The following is a 19,107-nucleotide window of genomic DNA, read 5'->3' on the forward strand; positions in this document are numbered from 1 at the left end:
CTGTCCTTTTTAGGGTCACATCTTGTTACATCATGTCCCGTTTTTGGTTTGTTTGCATGTCTTTGGTCCGTGTTGCGTTCATATTTCATACAAGCCGCACCAGAGTTCGTTTGGTGCGCACCAGGGTTCAGGTGGCATCGCTCACATGTGTTCAAATGATCCGTACTAAAAGAGCAATTGCACCAGGGTTCGTTTTAATCGAATGAAACATGCCAAGTGTGAACACACCCTTAGAGGTTACTAAAAGACTACTGTTATTTATTCTCATGGTGATACAAGACTTCCTTGCTCAACCAGCTACTCATAAATGCTACATTGATCCAGTGAGGTCCACTGGCTTCTGTTCTCTCAGTAGAAAGCTGATTTCTTTACAACTGTTCCGTATTCTGTCAATCTATCTCAAGGTCACTGTCTTCGATGTGAACCATTGGTTAACATCCAACATCCAGCCCTCGGTCACAGTCAGGAGCAGCACGCTCTCCAGTGAGCCATGAATCATATGATCACACTGGGCACACACGCATGATTCTATTTACACAAGGTGTGTGTGGTGACATGTTTGAGACCGGCTTAGACTCGTGCCCCAGGAGTCACATATAAATAAATGTCAGCTGCGCTGAGTTGGACTGAAGGCTGACTTAATGCAGTGCCTTAACCATCGGCCCACAACACCAGCCGTCAGCTCGCATTAAAGGGCCGGAGTGCTGAGAGTTGTCACTTGATTGTGACAGACAAGAGGTTGTTATCTTGTCGCCTTCTAACGCTAAGCAACAGTGGAGGTCAAGCTGACAAAAACCTTTGAAGGGCAAAATCATCTGCCACTTCACAACCAGCTGTGTTTGGATCCATCCAATTATTTTCAGTTACGTTTGATATGAGATGATATGGTTAAATGAGACAGACATATGCTAAATCGCACATACGAATGACCTACCCCTGACCCCGCCCCTAAACCTACCATTACTGGGGTTTAGACAAATCGTACAAATTTGTACGAGTGAGTACGAGGTGGCTAATTCATACGACCTCACTCATACGAATTCGTACGATTTGTCTAAACCCCAGTAATGGTAGGTTTAGGGGCGGGGTCAGGGGTAGGTCATTCGTTTGTGTGATTTAGCAAAAATCGCACGAATTCATACGAGTGAAGTCGTATGAATTCGTTTGAATTAGACACCTCGTAAAATACGTACAAATTACCGTGAGATCAGGTTGGAAAAAATGTATGTCACAGTGACTGTTATTGGATGTTGGATGTGAATACTTTTTTTTTTCATTTTTTTTTTCAGAATTGCTGAGTTAAAGCTTTGGATGATAAGATCCTCATGTACCAAACTTTAATGTGATTCTTTATAACCAAAGCCTGACAGAATGTCCAGGTTTATTCAGATTGAGCCAGTCTTAAAGGGGTCCTATTATGCTTTTTTATATTTTCAACTTTCCTTAGAGTGTAATGTTGCTGTCTCAGCATGAAAAAGCTAAAGTTACAAAGCACAAAGACACTCCAAAGGTAGTTACACTCAAAAAAATGAATTTTCAGTTTTGTTCACTTTACCTGAACAATTCATGTTGAAATAATGCCATTTTGGCTATTTTTCATTTCAACATGATCGTGTCATGTTAAACTGACTTAAAACTGTCACTCGTTGGTTTAACATAAAGTTTTCATTTTAAAAGTACATGTTTCAATCACTTAGCTCAGTCAAACTGTTGACTGAATTAAAAATATATATATAATAACTTACATAATATTTATAATTTATTTTAAATATTTTTGTTTATTAATTTATAGCTTGATTATAATTATAGAAGTGCAATTAAATGGTTATTGGTGTTTTTAGGTTTGTTATTTGTCTTAAATTGCTGTTAAATCAGACTGATACAAATAATGTTTAGTAAAAGTCAATCACACATATAAAATGTGTGTTTTTATAAAGTCAGCCGGACTGAATGTCAAAACAGCCTGAAAACAAACCACATTCTCAACCTAAAGGAAGCGGAAATTTGTTGTGACGCAATTTGCATATCCTGGCGGCAACATTCGTAAAATACGTTAATGCTGCGCATGTCTCAAATAGATCGCCACGCCATTAACTGGAATATAAGCGTAAAACAAACAGGTACGTGTTCATCCATTTCCATCACTGTTATTAGAAACAATATTATCAAACTGTTTTATGATGTCGGTTGATACTAATGTGTTATTTTGACAGAATGCACGATTGTAAGCCTAAATGAGATGGCCGCGCCATAAACTGTATTAAACAGCACACGAACAGGTAACTGTTAACTTAACTCATCTATCCATTTGCATCAGTGTTGTTAGAAAAAATATTAGCCAACAGTTTTGTTATATTGGTTGAACGTTATGTATTTATGGCCTGATTGCACTATTTTAAGCCTAGATGACCGCGCCATCAACTGAATTAAACGGCAAACAAACAGGTAAGTTAACTTTTTCGTCCATTTGCATCAGTCTGATTAGAAACAATTTTAACAACTGTTTTATTATGTCGACTGATACGGATGAATTTATGACAGAATCCACGATTTTATGCCTGAAAGAGATCACCGCGCCATAACAGAATGAAACATCAAACGAAAAGGTATGTGTCTAAGTTTGCACATGTTTGTTAGTTTAATCATCTATCTTTGCACTCTGTTCATTTTCATGGCATCGATCAAAGATATTATAACAATGTTGTGTTGTGTGGTTGATGGTTCAGTGCGTTTTTAAAGCATTAATGACAATTATTATTGGTTACTGAATATTGTTAATAATAATATCAATAATGGGTATTTGCGCCTTTGGTTGCTAGAATGGTATGTATGGCTAATAATTTTTAGTTATTCATATTTGTTATTTGTGTCTTTCAGAACCACACACATTTTAAAGTTGTATAAACTAATAGAAATACTGACTGTAACCAGTACAGTAGCCTACAATGTGTTTTTTTTTTTTTTCATGGTCTCATTTTACAACTCCCATAGAGAAAACCATGAATTTGACCATTTTTGAATCTCTTCAGCTATCTGTTGAATATAAGCATAAGGCAGTCGTTGAAAGTTGTCCTATGAATCATAAAAATAAACTCAATAAATGTTGCTTAATTGTGTTACATTACCATAATTTTGTGTTTTGCCTTCAAGTGCAAAAATGGCATTGATGTCATTAGAACTACGATCCTGACATGTCTACTATCTCAAAGGAAGAGTCAGCTGATGATTTGAAGACACAAGGTAGGACACATGTCAGGACTACATTATATTTACTTAGGAATACTTTATCCTTTTAGCATAAATCAGTATGTCATTAGAATAAATGTATGACTTGGATAGTGCACCTAAAAATAAAATGAAAATTGTCATGATTTACTCACCCTCATGTTCCAAAACCATAATTTTGTCCATCTTAAGAAAAATAAATAAATAATATATTTCATACTTTTTGTCATATTTTATCCATTGGAAGGCTTGTATAAAACTGCTTTATTCATATGGATTAGCTATATCTTTATATTGAAGCTAAATATTGATTGTCTATAGACTTTTGATGGATGGTCCATGACATAAAAAAAATAAAAAAATAATAATTTGTTCCAAAGCTGAACAAGATTCTTGTGTTTGGTATGATGTGATAGTGAGTAAATGATGACAGAATTTTCATTTTGGGGTGAACTATCCCTTTTAAGTACCACTTTACTTTCTACTTTGTAATAAAGAACCGACTGATGCCAAATTACATGTTATTAATGATTTTTTTTTTATGCTCTATTCAACCGATAAAACCCTGACATTTTTTCCCAATAAAATCCTTCTGACAAACTGGAAGACGTGTTGTTTAAAGTACTACAGGGTTTTAAATGGGCACAAACCCTGAATAAACACTACTCTGATCCTTCACGCCTTTATTTTAATTTATGAACATTTAAATGTCTGCCCACACAAGGGTCGTTTTTATGATATGTGGTGACATACACTAACACTTTCTTTTTTTTCTTTCAATGCATTTAGAAAAAGGAGCTTGACCAGGTGCAGCAGTCACCATCATTGCTGGTGAGGAGGAACGTTGTCTTTAAACTCACTGGATGTTTTGATTGAAGATGAGGTGGTGATGTCTACCAAGTCTTGGTCAGTGCACTGCTGCTGTTTTTTGCACTTATTTATGCCCTTATTTAGAGAACACTAACTTCTCAAAGTTTATTCATAAAGTGCTGTTGAATCTAGAGGAAACATTTTACTTAAAAATGGTCCAGTCTGTTTCAGTTATTTTATTAGTATAATATTATTTTAGATTTACACATTTTAAACAAGCATATTTCCTTGTTTGTGCAGTTTTCACTTATTTGGTGAAAAAGTCTGATAATATTGTTTTAATGTTATATATTAATTTTTTTTACTATAAAGCCCACTGATTTTGTTTTATGCCTGAGAATGTTTTGTGAAGTAAATGTTGTATATCAATAAATACTAAATAAGAATATCCTCCTGGTCTGTCGTAATTGCTTTGTACCAGTGTTCTTTGATAAGAAAAATGTAAGAAAGATGAGAAAATAGGGAGACTTGTTAATGTTTAATATTCTATTATGTTGGTATTTTAAACAACTTTCTTATATGTAGGTGTTTATGGGTGAGTTACCATTGTGGTAAAGTGTCGAGCATGTGCTTAGGTGAAGGACCTGCTAAGAATTCCAGTTGCTTTAAAAGCAACTCCAATGGGATTGCTAGTGATGCAATCAGTACCAACATCGTATTAAAAGAAAAGCTATATTTAGGTTGATTGTATGTTATTTTAACTCTGTGTGTCTATTTAATAGACACAAATAAATAACTCTTTGGCTGAACATGATTGAAGCATGGACAGTGGTTCCACATGATGGAACCATGTTATCTCAACCCAAATACTTCATGTTGGATAAACTTAAGCGAAGTGAGTAAACTCAATTAAAATTAGACTCGTCCAAATAACTTGATTTAATCATGTCCAAATAACTTGATTCAGTCTTGTCCAAATAACCTGATTCAGTCGTGTCCAAATAACTTGATTTAATCATGTCCAAATAACTTGATTCAGTCTTGTCCAAATAACCTGATTCAGTCGTGTCCAAATAACTTGATTTAATCATGTCCAAATAACATGGTTCAGTCTTGTCCAAATAACCTGATTCAATCGTGCTCGAATAACTTGAATCAATCACGTGGAACCACTGTCCATGATTAAATCATGTTCAACCAAAGAGTCATTTTTTTGAGTGTATTCTCTATAACAGTAATAACTGTTTCTGAACTCCCTGAAACACATTTTAGTCTTGAGTTTTCTTTCAGGAACGAGCACATCACAATATTCCTCATTTAAATAATTCCCGCCAAAGACATATGGAAAAAGGGGAACGAGGCCTGGTTTAGTTGTGTTACTGTGTTGAAACTCACGGTTAAGGGGCGTGACATTTCCCAAATATGCTCGAAGCAGTTGACCAATCACAACACACTGGTCCAGCTGACCAATCAGAGCACAGTGTGCTTTTCAGAAGGAGGGGCTTCATAGAGACTGGAATTAAACAGAGATAAAAAGCACCAGAAAAGTGCTCCATATAACTCATGCACAAATTTCTTCTGAATACACATCTCAAAAGTCTTCTGAATACACATCTCTTATTTTCAGAAGAAAATCTTATTCCCTTTCACATGCATGCAAACATGATATCTGAAGATTCATTGTGCTCACTTTTACATTCTCACAAGTATCATGTGAATGAAGTTAAAAAGCAGAAGGGCGAATTATCATATAGAGCTATTCTATGAATTCAGAATGTGAATATACTCTAATGGTCAAAATAAGACTCTTATGCTCACCAAGGCTGCATTTTTAGATCAGAAATACAGTAAAAGCAGTACCATTGTGAACTATTATTTCAATCTAAAATAGCTGTTTTCTATTACTCCAGTCTTCAGGGTTACATGATCCTTCAGAAATCATTAAAATATGTTGATTTGCTGCTCAAGAAACATTTTTTTAATTGTTGATGTTGAAAACAGTTTGTGACGTACATACAGTAAGAGTAAACCGTATTATCGCCAAAGAAAACAAACTGTTGGTTGTAACATGGTTCAATCATGTTGATTGGATGAAGGCAGATCTGAATGTGAACTTGCAGTTGATAAGAAAGAGAAGGGGTTAATGCGGATGAAATGATTGGAGAAGTCATACATCACCAGGGAGAAGTCTGTCGTTTCACCGGAAGATCTAGTTATGACATTTTGGAAGAATTTTTAGGTTAAAAATTATACATAAAAAAAATAAAAACATATGCACAGATGACTTCACAATAAAATCAATAAATCAAACATGCATTTAGAAAATAGAAAATAACATTTTCATTTAATGCTGATTTTAATGACAAAAATGCACTCTTGATTCTGCATCAAGGTCAATTATTTACTTAAATGTTTTAATTGACTTACAGTATGTTTCATAATTCTGCCTTCACCTCAGTCATTAAATAAATAAAAGTTTTTCTAAAGATTTCCCACAAAAATATTCTTTTTGTTTTGTTTTCTGTATAACTGATTGAAGTGAAGGCAGAATTATGATACAAATCAGTCAATTAAATGAATTATTAATGGGCATCTCAAACATTTGGTAGAGCATCATAATAATAGAAATGAAAACTGTTTGTTGTTATTTCCGTATTACCATAAGAAACTTCAAACTACACAAAGACATAGTTTTTCCCTTTTTTAATCTGACCAGTTTACAAATTCTGTTTTCCTTTGATTTGATCTTGACTTTTAGATGATTGCCTTCTCCATCTCATTGGAAAACCACCTGCTGCTCAGATCAAAAACGTTAGTTTTACAATCTCCTTGTGTTCCACGGAGACCCCCATCTGCATGGTGTCACCTCAATGCTGGAAATTGGAGCCCGGTAGGGTGCTAAAAGTGCCTTCAACCTCAATAATCCTTTTAATCTCTCATCAATCATGTGGAAGTGGCGTAGAGGCCCTGATCCTATTACCGTTTAGGGGAAAATTGCTATCCCTGAGAGGAGACATGCTGCAATTGGCTGTGAAAGTTGGCAACAGTACAATGGTGGTAATGACAAGTTGGATCAAGTAATCGAAGGAACAAATCACCCAGTGTCTCATTCACAAGCTCTTTAAATAAACAACCTGGAGAATGATGCACTCTGACTGAAAGCACATGTGGTTGGGCTTTCCGATTGATGTGTTTTTATATTGTCTCAGTTCAGCCTTTTTTTAAATGTGCAATTTGCCATATCGGCCTCTGGTTAGCAATTAGACATCCAGTGACAAGCCAAACCATCCAATATTTATTCCTGCTATTTGAATATATCATTTTTGCTATCAGTACATGTGTTTCCAATACAGAAATCCATACTGTATGCAATAGGGATGCACCCAAAGATGAATTACTTATATTTCATCAACTTATATTAAAATTACAACTCAGTGGTGAGTCTGTGAAGCAGTTAGTTTTGACATTCTGGTATAAGTATCACCCATACTGGTTCTTATCAAATACAGATACAGAAACAGATCGTTTTGTTAGTGCAACACTTTTTCATGTGACTCCTTCTGCAGGTTTCATTGTTGTGCCAGTAGGTGGTGACAAGTAATTCACTGAATCATTCATTGAACCAATTTGTTCAGATATACTGATTCATTCTGGGAAGAAACAACAATTCGAAATAGCATTCTGCTCTTAAATTTCAGGCAGAAACAGTAAGGCTGCATCTGAATAAGCATACTTACATCACCTACTACATATTAGGCAAAAACAGTATATATGAAAAGAGTAATATGTCTGAATTCACAGTATTCATAAAACAGTAGGAGAAACCACCAGGATGATCTACTACTTCTGGCAATATTCTGAAGTGCACATCTAATGGATACTTTATTACCCCATGAGGCCACAAGAGAGGATTCACAAGGCAGTAAAGCGATGACACTAACGTTGCTAGGTCATGTGACAATATCATCACGAATGCAATCCAGACAACTACATTTGTCATACTACACACATTCATATGGTAGGGAACACACTTTTTTTATAGTCACGAAGTATGCTTATTCAGAAAAAAGTATAAACTCAAAGAATATGCAATGTCCGGATGCAGCCTAAGAGTAGAATACTATTCCAGATTCATCTACTGTCTTTATGAGTGAGTCTGGCTGCGTCCGAAGCCAAAGACTTTGCAGGCAGCGTCTGCACATGAAGGTACCTCATGAAACTGATTTTGGACAGACTTCTGAGGCATCGTAACTATTTAATAATCTACAACAAAATAGAGTGAGCTTTGGTGAAAACCAAGCGAATATTTCATTACTTCAATAGTAATTTCTCACTAGAAATTACATCAGAAGTGGAAACGTTGGTCAAAAAAGGACATTTATACACAAACTGACCACCAACCGCAACCTTCAGACGCCATAGCTCAACTGTCACACAATGGAACGTGAAGGATACATCTGTGCTGCCTTCAGAACTCGATTAGATGAAGGTATCTCAGGAGACATGAAGTGAACATTGGATTTGGACGTGTCTTGTGTTGCTTCTCTAGACTGGGTAAACCCAGCCCGATCTGCCGGCGATTTGATTTCTGGAAACCTGTACATTCTTCTATCCTGCTTCTGTTACAAATCTGTGGGGACCAATCGCAAACTGGCGCGCTATTGGCGGGTTTAATCCAATCCAATTCCTTTTAACCTCTCGACGATGCTCAACCTGCAAAAATTGCTCGATGCCACTGCTGCTCCTGCAAACCAACACGTTTGTTGACATGTTTCCTGCCTGGAGTTTTCGCGTCGCTCTGCAAAGTACGTCACCCAGATCATTGGTCTGATTGGTTGAAGGACTATCCAATTGCGTATAGTCATTCGAACTACGCCCGTTGATCACGCCTCTTGTGCAGTAGAAAATACAGAGCAGACTCCCCAGACTAATGTTCAATCTTAGAAGATTGAGCTTGGTCTGGTGATAGCCAGACTATTGCTTCTCAGTACTCAAATTGATGCTTCCTCATTTCCTCGCTCCTAAGTCCTTAAGCCTGTGACCCGGAAACCGATCGAACTCATCCATCTTGAAGGACATCTCAATTCTTTAAATGCACCGTGAGGAACGAGGAGCGAGGAAGCTTCCTGAGGAGTCATGAGCGAGAATACACAGGTGTGTATCTAAGTGTGTGGAGCTGAGACGCGAGGGAAGGAAGCGAGGATGCACAAATAAGAAATGAGAAGCACCCATGGTGTCTTCATACCTTAGTCCCCATGAAATCAAAATGGATGATTTTGGGGCATTTAGTATGAATATGTTAGCCTTACTGTTATCTACAAGATAGTGTGCTCCAAAACAATGACACAATTCACATTTAGAAGAAATAAGCATTCAAAACTTACAGAATATCAGCACAGATGCGATTACCTGCGGCAGCCTCGTGCCTACAGATGAATTGCTGTTTTCAAGCACTTTGAAGCTCTCAGCTCCCTCCAGCGATATCCACTCTCATCTTACTTCTTTTTTGGTCCCTTTTTGTTCTTTTATTCTCATTTGTCTTTCTATTCCTTTTAGGACTTTGGCTGTGTTCGTCGTTGATGACAGATGAGAACTTTCACTCTCCAAATGCATGATAACCACTCAAAGTTTATCTATCACAGCTCTCGGATTCAGTCCCATCCCATACAGTACATGGACTGTCATTTAAATGAGCAAAATGATTGACAGGCAGAAAGCACACTCATAATACTTCTAATTGGCTATACAAAACTTATTATATTACTGACATAAAGGTGTCACAGAGATCAGTGTAAAATCAGTGTAAATTCTAAAAAATGTATTGTAAATGTATATTTAAACTGTACACTGTATTACAGTATACTATCAATCTAACATAATTAAAAACCTCACCTATTTTAACTTTAAACTTAAATTCAGTTCCTGCCCTTTAAAAAAAAAATGTTTTAATCAAATTGGCCTTACAAGTCAACTTACATTATTAAACTTAAAAAATGTAGTTGAATCTTGAATACCTTATAAAGAAAGTTGAATGTTAATATAAGAACATATGTTGCCATGAATTACTGATCATGTCATTTTTTTACAGTGTACAGTAAAAAACATTACTTTCAGATTCCTTCTTTTGTTCATCTAATTCCTGCTGGACAAATGTCTCACTGTGTTGCTGTGAATTTTCCCAAGCAGCAATGAATTAATCACACTTCAATGAAAAAATTCTGGCTCTGGAAGATGAAAGTTTATGATGAGAAGTAATCAAGCCCCTCGTGAGTTTTTAAATTTAAATATGCTCACTGGAAGATACAACCTTCTTTGGAATAAATAAATGAACAGCAATCCAAAAATCCCAGTTTTTTTTCCCCCAGCTGATAAAAAAATCTGCCTGTTTTGCCCCTCGAGTGTTACAATGATTTAGTTTGATTATCTCATTAATACGGAGTGGGTGAACACAGCCAAGCCAACACTAATTATGAGTTTTATGGTGCATGTAATGCAGGTCTCCTTCGGCAATCACCTTATCTAAAAATAAGGCATATTAGCCCACCATACAAATAAATATCTCTGTGATTTATTATGAATAATATGTGAATGACCTTTGAGACTCCCATATCAACATATTAAGTGCTGTAAAGAGCCATTCAAATCAGTAAATTAAAACTGACTTTCTCATACGTTTCCTCACAGTCTTATTGAGAGCAATTCACCAGTGCATGTTATTCCAAATGCCATCATGTTTGTTAATAAATACAAATCAAATAACTAATCAAAGAAGCAATACAACAACCAAAGTGCTTTTAAAATAAATCTTCATAGCTTCATGGCAATAACAGCAATGTTATGAGTATGACCAACAAGTACATTACGAGATCCAATCATCCTGGCCAATGATGATAGGATGCTTACGGTATGAAGAAACTACCCATTTACTGATAACAGAGCCATTTCCCAGGAAATGACTGAGACAATAGCATAGAAATGTGTGAGATTATACCTACAAATGGTTTTGCTCACTGTCCATGACTCTTATCTGAAAAAGGCCTACACTCTGGGTTAAAAACAACCCAATTTGGGCTGGGTAAATATAGGACAGAACACGTGTTGGGTTAATTTTACCCAGAAAATTGGGTTGTTTATTTAACCCATTATATAATGGGTTGATTCATTTTTACTATAGTTCTAGGTTTTTGTTTGCTTTTGCTTTTGCTCTTTTTTTACTTCATACATGAATTAATGTTTACGGATTAACTTAAATCCTCTAAACAAAAAACAAAAACAAAAAAAACACACACAACCACTGGTTTGCATGATAATTCCTTTATTTTCGATCATATTTTACAGTATAGCATATTTTATATAGTTTTGAATACATATTGCATACATTTAAGCTCATTTAACAAATATTAGAAGTAAAAAATAAAACATTTAGAAGTAATTACAGTGTAATGGACCAGTCTCTGTTGTCCCGTTTCCACTGTAACAGCGCTGGATCTTGTGCCGGAGCTTGTGTCATACCCAAACATTGGATTGTTACGTTTGACCCAGGAGCTGGGTAACACAAAAACTACCCAAACACTGAAAAAATAACCCCAAAAATAACTGACCCAAAAGGCTTAACCTAGGATTAGGGTTGAAAGAAATAACCCAAGATTTGTAGGCATTTGTACAAGATGACGTGAAAGAAAGGTCAAATAGTGAGTGATGGTATTCTGAGAAATGAATATTGTGTTGTTTGCACAGCTAAAGACATTCAACAATGTGTAATGACTTCATAACTGCCCTTGTGTTTCACCTGGAAGTGGGATCCCCCGAAAAAATCAGCAAAAGAGACAGCTTTTTCTTTTCTTAAGTGTACAGCATTGATCCTGGGGAGTAGTTGGCCGGAATAATGATTGTTCTCTTGGCTTACTTTGCTGAAACTCTGCAAACACAAGGCATGCACCAGCACACAAGCATTGATGCTGTCCTCAGTAGGGTGTCCTGTGCCTGAAGGGCAGCGTTTGCAGTGACCTGGTAATCTGCTGTATCCTCCGCATCCTTTGGGCTTTCATGCTTGGAGAGAAGCCAGAGCTGCGCCGCTGATGGTGCCTTCAGGCCCTCGCTGATCCAGGTGAAGGTAAGACTTGATGACAGGAGATTTGCGAGTGGAACATTCCAATTGTTTAAGCCTGCTCTCTTTTTGTACCCATATATTTACCCAAAGGTTTTGTGGCTAGACTGGAATTTTAGTTTGCAGGAAAGTGTAGGAGATCACGAGGATGTTTTTCGAGATGCTATGAAAAAGTACATATAGTAAGGCCCCCCCGCCCCGTCTTCCTGTTGCCTATGTCAACCAAGGGTCTCCAAATCCCACACTGACACCTTCACAATCCCAACTTGGCCTGGCAGTTTTACATGTGAAAGAATATTTAACTTTTCACTCAGCCATTCACAGTCAGGGAGCGGTAAGAAGGCCTAAGCTGGCCTGAGATTAGCTTTCAGGGGATAATGCAGTGAATTGAACCCCACACATACCACCTCCTGGCCTCTCTCTTGTTCTCAGGGTAACCAAACATAAGTTGGATGGATAGGGACCCTTGACCATTCTTTTTAACCTTACAAAGAAGCAAGGGGGAAAAGAAGAGTTTTCATATAGCTTTAGATTTGAGGGCAAGGCTTAAACGGTGGGGCCAAACAAAGGAAGAGAAAGTGGAAAACACAAAGAAAATTTACAGAATTTCAAAGATGCTTATATTAATCAAATACTGTTGTGTGATCTGTATTTCTATAGTAATTTTTAATTTATTAGATTTATGTGAACTATGGGCTATTATTATTTCATCTGGTTAGAGGGGTTATATGTAAGAATTAGGATGTATTCATCACTTTTGTCAAATTCACAACAAACAAACAAAAACGGAATGGCATAGTAACTAGTCATTACAATATATAATGCACTTTAAACATTATACATGCTGGATTTATTTTAATTTAAATAATTTGCTTAGTAAAAAAATACTTTTATTAATTAAAACAATTAATAAATAATTTATTAATTAAGTAATAAAAAAAAATAAAAAATTTCAAATGGAATTTGAAGAACCTTGGCTGGCAATACCCAAAATGTTTAATTTCTAATTTGTCATAAAAGTATTTTTTGGGTAAAACCTAATTATTTAAATGAGCAGTATTTGATGAGGGCAAGAATAATTTTTAATATGCCAATCTATTTAAACAAATAGATAAAAGATTGATAGGCATAATGTAAAATGTATTGAGACAGGTGACAGTGAAATAGGAGTCCTTCACAAACGAGAACAAAAACTAGTCAAAGTACAAACACACACACAAAAAATAATAAAATAAAATAAAAATCAGGCAGACTCAAGATTTGGGAACATTTTTGTTTATAAACTATAAACTATACATGATTTTTATTTTCAAAAACATCATTTTACGTAACTACGTAAATTAATCTAATTTATACGGTTTACTTCCAATATTTTACAGTAAAATAGATGTCATTTTAAAATACAGCATCATAGTTACCGTATGCGGTAAGGTATCTTGCATGTTATATCAAACAGTTTTATTGTAGTCATTTTTACACGTTTTAGCCCGCGTAAAAAGCGCTCGCGATCTCGCGCGCACCCCCCTCCCGTGCGCTCACATGGTACGAGCCGACTGTGGATGGTGGAAGCCGCTTGTCATTCCTCGGCATTCCCTCCAGCCTCCAGCCTGTGCTCCACTGCTTTCCACTGCAAGCGCTCACGGACTCAGCACTACAGCACTACAGCACACGGACGCTATTCGCCCTCCAGCTCTCCGCAGTCAAACACACGGCTTGTCTTATTCATGCGCACTGCTCTCTCTCTCTCTCGCGCGCTCTCTCTCTCTCTATGCGGCGCCCTGGACATTTTCCCTCCTATTCATTTTCCAAACGGGAGATCATGATGATGAGACACCGAAATTAAGAGCATAACACCTTCCGGAAAAGCGACCGTAACCTCCAAGCCGCTGGATAGATAGACGCCTTGTTCTTCAGCAATGGTGAGATGCATGTTCAAGAGAGAAAAGTGCGTGTTGTTGCAGAAACAGCTGGAGCGTTTTGGTTTGGGCTGTGCGCGAGGATGCTTGATACTATTACGCACAGCCTCCTGTTATTTATTATGGAGCAGCTTGTAAACTTGCAGCATGGAAGGGCAGTGTAAAGTAAAGAGGGCTTGGCTGCACTCTGTTTTCCATGAAAAACCATGAATTATTGCTTAAGGATAAATGATTCATATCTCAGTGTCTTTTAAGCCTCCTTCTATCCTTCTGAATAGAAGTTTGTTCTCGTTAACTAGGGCATTTTGGGCATTTTCCAGCATTTAGACTCAACACCCATCCCATATTAATGGGCCGAGGGTGTACCTGCTTACTGCTGCATGTTTCACTCCTCTATGATCCTTCACTTAAGGGTGTAATATGGATGGATGACTATAGTTTAAGGACGTAGAGAAGATAGTGTTTGACTTTCTACGGTGGGTTTGTTAGCGTTGTTTTCTGGCAGTGGGATACTGCGTTTCCAGATTGATCCTGTAAAGCAAATGGGCATTTACAGATCTTGTTTTACCTCCTACTCTCGAACTCCCTCCTATTTGGGCTCTGAGGGTTTGTTGTGAGGGCTAATGCTGATGTATTTTATGGAAATAATGGCAAATATTGACAGAATATGCGTGGACTGACAGTACTACAGCTGTGGTAACCTGTGGGTTTCTTTGTAATTGTCTTCTTTTTTTCTTTTTTTTTACTTTAATTCTGCTTGAGGAGGGAGAGAATAAAATGCTCTGAGATGTTGAATCGTATTTTTATTCAGTAGCACACGTGTGCATTCCTCATAACAGCAGGGCTGTTGAAAAATTGATACGGTAGTAGATTGATAGAAGAGATGTTATACAATATACATAAAAGATGCACAAAATATATTTGGATGCACTTAAAATGGGGTATGGCATTGCATTAGACAAAACATCAAGCCAAATTTGTTCTAAAGAAAGATGGCACAAGCACACTTTCAAGACAAATATTTAATGAAATTAATTTATTTGTTATACTGAAGTATGGACACTTAAAGTGAACTAGTAGATAACTGGCTAAAATGACCATTAAAATGACCAATGAAGCATTTGGTTAAAGTGCAGAATTGCTCCGAAAATTGGTTTGATATTTTGGATCATTTTTAAGTGCATCTTAAGAGGACACATTTTTTGGAGGGCCACTCTGCTTGAAAAAAATACCAGCTAAATAAACATTGAATCAGTTTTTCATCATCAGCAGGATATAGTAACACTTTACAACAAGGTTTCATTACTTAACATTAGTTAATGTAATGTAGCTGATGTTTCAAACATAAAATGTAGCTTCTTCTCTACCAGCAAAAATGGATCCAAAGCAAAGCTCCATTGGCTCTGCACTTTGTACAGCTGAAGACCTTAAAGGGATTGGCTAGTTCACCCAAACATTTAAATTCTGTCATTAATTACTCACCCTCATGTCGTTCCAAACCAGTAAGACTTTCGTTCATCTTCAGAACACAAATAAAGATATGTGTGATGAAATCTTATAGCTTTATGTCCCTCCATTGACAGCTATGCAACTACCACTTTCAATGCTTTTGTCAAAACAACATGCTTGCATCGTGGAGATTAATATTTGTAAATGAAGTGGTAAATTATGTTTTTCACTCACTTCATAAAACTGAGATTAAACCACTGGATTACTTTAATGATGTCTTGATTATATTTCTGGGGCTTGAATGGTAGTTGCATAGATTGTCAATTAAATCCCCGTTCACACCGCCAGCGACACGCAGCGACAAAACAACATGATCCCATTCATTTCAATGGAGCGCTGGCGACTTCCGGCGACACGAGCGACAGTGACCGTTGGCGACAGAATGCGAGACGCGACAAAAGTTCAGAAATTTCAACTTTATGCAAATGAGAAACGATTTTCGCGAGCGACAACCAATAGGAAAGAAGACTTTCAGTGGAACTCAGCTCACGTCACTGTCTCGAGTGCAGGCACGACAGAAGAGTTCTAGGGCTATTTCACTGTTTTTACAGTTTCCCCTGCATTATGTTGAATATTAGGGACAAGAAAATTGATTATTTGTCAAATTCGAATGACATTTTAGTAATTTATGACAGTATTAGTTAATTTGTTGATTGATCGATCGTTAATCTAGTTGGCTAAATGATTTAATCCACTGAACACTGCTGTGGTAATGTAAAAACACTCTCCCAACAGCATACTGTTTCTTTTGAGCCTAATTCCTAGTCAAATTAAAATGATCACTTGTGATTGTATTTTCTATAGATATGGCCAGACATGCAGTCTACCAATAACATTAGAGCGACAGCACTACGAACGCCCACAAGCGACTCACAGTACAGAGACTAGCGACTGGCGGTGTGAACGGGGCTTTAGGGACAGAAATCTCAGATTTTATTAAAATACCTTTATTTGTGTTCCGAAGATGAACGAAAGTCTTACAGGTTTGGAACAACATGATGGTGAGTAATTAATGACAAAAAAAATATTTTTGGGGGGGAACTATCCCTTTAACCACATTAGTTAACACTGAACTAACAATTAACACATTTTTGATTTCACATTAGTTTATTTTCAATGTTTTACTAATAAATGTATTAAACCCAAAAGTTCTGTTAAAATTATTTAATGCATGAGATAACATGACCAATTAATAATTGTATTTTATTAACTCTCATTAACAAAGATTAATAAAATGCTATAAAATAAATGTTTGCTAATGCATTAATTAAGGTTTACAAATGAGACCTGAATGTAAAGTGTTCCCTTATAAACCTTATCATGGCTTAAATTTAGTTATTAATTAGTGTAAAATTTTGTAAGCCTGTGTTTTTTTGTGTCTGCTGAGGGTAACAAGCTTCGTGGGGTTAAATTCGCGCGACCTCAAGTTCTGTAGTGTGGCGTGAGGTGTTGTGTGGCGGTACTAAATGAGTCTGAAGTTGGTGGGTCCCCATGGGTTTGACCTTTCGAGGACGGCCCTGTATTCTCCCGGTTGTCATGGTCCAAGTTGATGAGGACTCTGGGATGGTCCACACAAGCGAGCGATTTCCATGAAAAGAAAAGCTCAGGCAACTCTCCCTTTGTTCGCCCTTACAAAGAGAACGAAGAAAAACATCAGGCTAATTTCTTCTCTCTTATATCTTGTTCTAATCATTTCTCTTTTTACAGTATGCAATGTGAATTTACTTCTCAAGAGTGATCTTTATGAAAATTAACTTGTATGTGGACTTTCTGATGGAGAACATTACATAATTTGGATATTTTGCTAATGAATTCACCAAAATGCAAATTTTTCTAATAGTCCAAGCTCTTTCATGTGGGTTTGGTTTCATAAACTACTGACTAGTTTGAACTGCAATGAGACGAAACAATGATGGAATCAAACCAATGAATTGCTCGCGCTCCCCAGTGACTCTTCTTTCTGTAGGGATGCTGAGTCTCTCATGTAATAAGGCTTCATAGCTGAGCTATTGTGAAGGAGTGTAGGCATCAATGTGAGGTGGACTCACAGTGTGTAAAGTGTTGCTCATTGCACCTTCCTGTTATTAAGGAGCCCCAGAATAGCACCCCTGCCAGGTCTCTTTAAACCTGCAGTGCTAGAAACATCTGATCACGGTCTTCACAAGACTCTTGTGCAGTGAGGCAATTTTCTTGCTCAACCACTGCTCAGAAATATAACCGAATAACACCAATAGTAAGAAGAAAACGTCATTTGCTTACTTTTGGGATTGTTCCTGCAAGTCCACAAATCACGATTAGTCAGTTTTCCTTAGTATTTGCATTGTTAATGGGCATCTGTAATTGTAATTAAATGCAGAGGCAACCAAATAAATAAACCATTTGTAGCCCATTTGTAAAAAAAAAAGCATAAAAAAAAAAAAGCATAAATGTTTTGGCACTATCAAAGTATTGCTCTATTTGTTTTAGCAACCTGCCTAAAGCAACATTGGCTCAACCAATGGTGTGAGTTTAAGGGGCGTGGCTATCTTCCCAACCAATGACAGATAAGGAGTGTTTTTGCGGAAAACTGTTTGAAAACCAACCCAATCTCATGAGAAAGCGTTATTGTTTTACACGTTGGGGATTTCGTTTGAATAAGTATGAAAACTGTAGTATGTTTAGAAAAAAGTAGCATGAAGGTCCACCCCGGAAGGTCCTTGCACACTGAGTCCGAAATTTTCGCATGCGTTTTTTCATATTCGTGATTCGGTGGCTCTGAATTGTCAAAACTCCATTCAAAATGCTTTCAACAGATGTGTAAAGCGAAGAAAATCGAACCTGATTGGTTTTTTAAAAAAAATTTATGACGTACGAAAGTTTCGGAGGCAGTGTGCAAGCACGATTGACATAACGTGAGGTCGTATTTATTTTTTTAACGTGCAAACATTTCGGAAGCGAATTTCGGACTCGGTGTGCAAGGGCCTTTAACCTAACCCATCAATGGGGTGTAAGATTGTACGAAAACATATGAATACGATCGTACAAATTCATATGTATTCCCCAGTAAGTCTCCAAAACTTAAAACTTATATGTTGCCGTAATGTTGTTGAAGACAAATGTCATTATTTTTTGCAATTATGTTAAACAGCCATTGTCCTCTTATATGCGTTAAAATGTTGCGTACGCAGAAATAAAATTGGTGTAGGTTTTACTTTGAAACCATTTTCAGTTTCAGTTAGAAAGACTGAAATAGTATCTTCTTACTCCAATAATCGTATTTATTTTCTTCGAAAAATACGTTTATGTGTGTAAGCTGTTTGAACTCCAGTAGAGGCTTCAAATGAAGCTTTAAAGGGATAAACAATCCTACCAAGAAGTATCAACATAGACACATTTGCTTTTGACACATCATGGCATTAGTTTTCAGAAGCAGAAAGCAGAGGTCTGACATCAGATTATGAAGAACGTAATCAGAACTGTAATACTGTGCCAGATCCTTATGACAACACAGCATAGCAGTGTTTCCATAAGCTAAAGTTAAGTACACTGCTGGCCTGGGTA

The 19,107-nt window shown here is 36.7% G+C and overlaps 1 protein-coding gene and 1 long non-coding RNA gene across 8 annotated transcripts in view; both read left to right on the plus strand.

The window, feature by feature from the left end:
- Positions 1-1,519: 1,519 nt before the first annotated feature.
- Positions 1,520-4,652, plus strand: LOC309507128. Its single transcript, XR_014209021.1, has 5 exons — positions 1,520-2,279; positions 2,401-2,445; positions 2,542-2,606; positions 3,151-3,240; positions 4,015-4,652. It is a non-coding gene; the product is annotated as an uncharacterized lncRNA (long non-coding RNA).
- A 9,098-nt stretch (positions 4,653-13,750) lies between these two features.
- tenm4 (teneurin transmembrane protein 4) overlaps positions 13,751-19,107 on the plus strand; it is a 247,006-nt gene continuing 241,649 nt past the window's right edge. For all 7 annotated transcript variants that reach the window (XM_082181143.1, XM_082181145.1, XM_082181144.1 and 4 more), the window contains exon 1: positions 13,751-14,061. The gene's annotated coding sequence lies outside the window, so the exon portion shown is untranslated. The remainder of the gene's footprint in view (positions 14,062-19,107) is intronic.

This window comes from Leuciscus leuciscus (genome assembly GCF_965113295.1).
Source record: "Leuciscus leuciscus genome assembly, chromosome: 9".
NCBI lineage: Eukaryota > Metazoa > Chordata > Actinopteri > Cypriniformes > Leuciscidae > Leuciscus > Leuciscus leuciscus.